The 4,330-nt window shown below is 35.6% G+C and overlaps 1 protein-coding gene across 1 annotated transcript in view; it reads left to right on the plus strand.

Moving 5' to 3' along the window:
• The first annotated feature begins 1,012 nt into the window (after positions 1 to 1,012).
• The window catches only part of LOC107598201 (atypical chemokine receptor 4-like), a 20,164-nt gene continuing 16,846 nt past the window's right edge, over positions 1,013 to 4,330 (plus strand). The window contains exon 1 of the mRNA XM_016289472.1: positions 1,013 to 1,068. The gene's annotated coding sequence lies outside the window, so the exon portion shown is untranslated. The remainder of the gene's footprint in view (positions 1,069 to 4,330) is intronic.

Here is a 4,330-nt window from a genome sequence, read left to right on the forward strand (position 1 = left end):
ACACCCATAAAGTTTGATGTAAATGTCAAAGATTTGTAGAGATACAGCCTCAAATGCAATTTCACATCATGCCATCGACACAAAAACCATAACTTCACACTGCCTTGGTCTGAAGATGATTTGAGTTGAATTTGGTGAAAATCAGCTTATTGGTCTAGGAGGAGTTGAAAAAAGTGTTTTTCGTAAAATTCAAATTGGTGGGAAATTTTCATGATGAAAAAACAAAACACAAAAACACCTCATAGGATGCAATCGAATTGTCCTGAACCAAGGAATCACAGGTTTCTAGCCCTTACAGTTCAAAAGTTATTACCATACACATGAGTGCAAACTGTTTTTGAGCAATTGAGTTAGAGACTCCAAAATTGATGTGGTTAATGTTCAGACTGCCCTCTAGCTGTGTGCCGATTTTCACAACTTTTTTACCATTCGGTTCTATGGACTGCCATAGACTCAAGTGCCAAGGAAGTAGAAGAGGAGGAAGAAGAAGAGCAAGAAGACAAATTATCACAACAGGTGTCTATGCACCTTTGCTGCTTGGCCCCTAAAAAACAAAACAAATAAAACTAAAATGCATGTCTAAAATAAAAAAAATTATAATAAAAATAGTAACCAACCACTTGCCATTAATATAACCATTTTTTAAAAGGAACCACAGTATTAACATTAGTTACTTATGCATTTTTTTTAGTTGGACTGTATAAGGTATCCATCATGCATGTAAACTACAATTTACAATTTAAAACAACCTCATGAGTCTAATGTTTTATGTTGTTATGTTATGTTATGTTATGTTATAAATATTCCGGAATTCTTCTGCTTGAAGATTATTCAAAAAACACTGAGAGGTGGTCTATGTAACCTGCAAGAGGAGGTTAATCTTTATTTTCTCTAACTCTCTTCTCCTCCTTTCTCTGTCTCCTCTTACAGTCTCTTCCTCTGACGCACACACAAACACACACCCATGGCCGTCCTCTTGCCCCAGCTGCAATTATCAACAGAGCGTTTTACTTCTCTAGGTTGAAGGCAGTTCTTTCCAGGACAGAGTGCGACTCAGACGCTACAGAGGTAAGACACACCGCTGCATTCGGCATGTGCTGAATTATGGTAATTTACATTTATTATGCTTTTAAAATCAGTATTTAGATTTCTTTAGTTGGATTTGTGTAAAAGTGTGATACATTTCTTTTGCAGTTAGTTTCCTTCACTGTCATCTATTTAGTCAAGGCAAAGTTCTGCTTACTGAGCTTCAAAATGGATTTATGACAGGGAAGGTAAAGTTCAAAATAAACAGTGACAGACAAATTCAAGTTTCAGGAACACATTTTAAATATGACTATGAGAAATGTGTTTGTAATGAAAGCTCTTGTTTCTGTATGCTAGTGAAAAAGCAGAACAGAATGAGGGTTTACCAGTGCAGTGTTCAACTGACAGGATAAAAGGGTGTAACATACCCTAAGCTCCATAATAGACAGAAGTAATACAACACAACAATACAAATGCTATCATGGATTCAAGAGTAAGAAAATTAAATCACCTTTATACATGCTTATTAAGCTTAAGCTTAAGCCTAAAACATAATTCCCACTTTAACGGTTAAACTGCAACGTTTGAAACAAACTGTATACAAACGTTTTATGTTTAAAAAACAAACAAACAAAAAAACATTTTACTTAAAAAAAAAAAAAAAAAAACTTAAAGTACAGAATAGAATAGAATAGAATAGAACAGAATAGAACAGAATAGAATAGAATAGAACACTCTGACATTGTCAAATGTTAACAGAACATGTTGTTAATGTGAATAACTACACTTGTGGATACTTGTGGTTCAGCCAAAAATTTCAATTCTGTCATGATTTATGCACCCTCACATTCTTCCACAACTGTATGAATTTCTTTCTTCTACTGAATACAGAAGACAATATTTTGAAAAATATGGGTAACCAAACAGCTGCTGGCAGGGGCGCCGCTAGCAATTTTGGGCCCTATGAAAGAATATGAGGTCAGGCCCCCTACCGCACCAAACATACACTATATTGCCCAAAGTATTGGGAAAACTCAATAAAACAAAAAAAAAAAACTCATCACCAAACACCAATGACTTGTACATATGCGTACAATCATTTTAGACACTTCCAAAACTGTGGCAAAAAAGATGGAAATACAATATTTAAATACATGAATTATGTTTCCATCTTTGATGCCACAGTTTTGGAAGTGCCTTCTTTTGTTCTAAAGGGGGTGTCCCAATACATTTGTCCATATGTATGTACAAGTCACAGGTATTTGGTGATGAGTTTTTGAATCAAGGTCTGCATTTAAAGTCACACCAGATGTATTCAGCTGGGATTAGGACTTGGCTTTGTGCAGACCAGTCAAGTTCTTCCACACTAACTGAATCAATCCTTTTTTTAACCTTACCTTATACACAGAGGCATTGTCGTGTTAGAATAGAAAAGGGTCCTGTTCAAACTATTGGTATAACATTAGAAGCACACAATTCCCTAGAGTAGCATTATATGCTTAAACATTACGATTTGTACTCATAGAAATTACTAAAGTAGTCAAACCTGTTCATTAGAAGGGGGTGTCCCAATACTTTTGGCAATATAGTGTACAAGCCAGCCTAGCTATTCAAAATCTTTGTCTGCAATTTAATAATATTGACCTATTACTTTTGCTATTGCTTTTGACCATTAGGTATCAGTAACATAATTCATTCAGAACCTGTTTTATGGACATAGACTTTCTGTAAAACACTATTCTGCTGATATGGAATGAGTTTGACTACTTAATCAGTTATATTAATAGAAATGCTTCACTGGGGCAAACAAAAAAATCCTAAAATAATAAATAGGATACCCCATAACTGTATGTGCATAGGTAGCTAGTAGTGAAAGTGAAACTACTTTGTTTGGCCTTCCAAAAAAGGACACGACTAGAAATCAGTGATTAAGTTGTATTTACAAGACTGTTCCAGAACAGTTCAATCCAAATATTCAGATGTGTGCAGCACATTTGATGAAGGACTGTTTCCTGATCCTGGGAGAGTAGACTACAATGCCGGCTGTTAGAATGTTATACTTACTTTCTGGTTCTTTTTATAGCATAGAAAAATTAATTGACACAGGAAAGTAAATATGAATAGACAATAAAAAAACAGGCAATCTGCATTAGGTATTGATCTTTTAACAGCTGGTTTGCTTATCACCTAGAAACACTCAGTGCCCCTATTAAACAAGCATGTGTTAAGAAGATTGGCAGGTATACTGAGTGTTATGTGAAATTCCAGATGAGCATCTGGCAAAAGTGCTCTGCACTGCAGTGCATCTGCGGTTTAGAAATTCAAACAAACCCTCAATCCAGACAAACTATAGCAAAGCTGGGAAATTTACAATATGTCCAAAGCTCAAGTGCCACGAAGCTGCCCATACACTTTTATTTACACGATTTCATAAGCTACTGTATATGGTGAAATAGACAACAACGCTGCAAGTTGCTCGGATGTTGTTGGTCAGCCAAGCTGCAACATGCGTGCAGGAAGTTTTCAGTCAAAAGTAGATGTTTCTGTGTTGAGTTGTGTATGATCTCAAACAAGACCCTCCTGAACACTAAATGAGAATGACGATATGGAAGAAATTAGTAGGATGGTTTTTGATGCAAAAAAAAAAAAAGCCATTTTGTGCACTTTGGTCATTTAAAACATGCGTATCAAAGGTACACGCAGGCAATACTGCGAGACAAGACTTACCCATTAGGCAAAGGTAGGCAACCACCTTGGGCCCCCAAAAGCCAAGGGCCCCCTAAAATGCTTTTCATATACGAGATGAGCATTAAGCGCTGACACGAGAATGGTTGCTTTTTACAGTGTTTATCACCACGGCAACCGTCTGCGTGTCTGAGTTGAACACACTTCTTGTGTATCCTGCTTTTAGCAAATGAAAATATCATGTATCTGAAGCTGTAATTAAATATTGCACAACAGTGCATATTATATATTTATTGTTTTAAATGCTGCTTACTCATTTATGAGAGTAGAGGGTATGCATCCAAGTAGAGGATGCATACGCAGTTACTTGTTTGGTTGATATAATCCTTATGTGTGCAAATGTATAATTTCCATTTCATTATTTTTTCCTTTTCATTTAAATTTGTAGTTAAAATTTAAGTTAAAACACTAAAATAAGTGTAATTTTAAAGCTTAGAATTAGACAGCCTTTGGCACACAGGCTTACACTGGTAACTCATCAGTGGACTTTCCTCCTCAATATAGGCTATATTTTTCTCATTCTCACTAATTCAAGTTTTTATATGAATGAATCTCTGAA

Source organism: Sinocyclocheilus grahami, unplaced genomic scaffold, assembly GCF_001515645.1.
Source record: "Sinocyclocheilus grahami isolate Dianchi unplaced genomic scaffold, SAMN03320097.WGS_v1.1 scaffold247.1, whole genome shotgun sequence".
Lineage (NCBI taxonomy): Eukaryota > Metazoa > Chordata > Actinopteri > Cypriniformes > Cyprinidae > Sinocyclocheilus > Sinocyclocheilus grahami.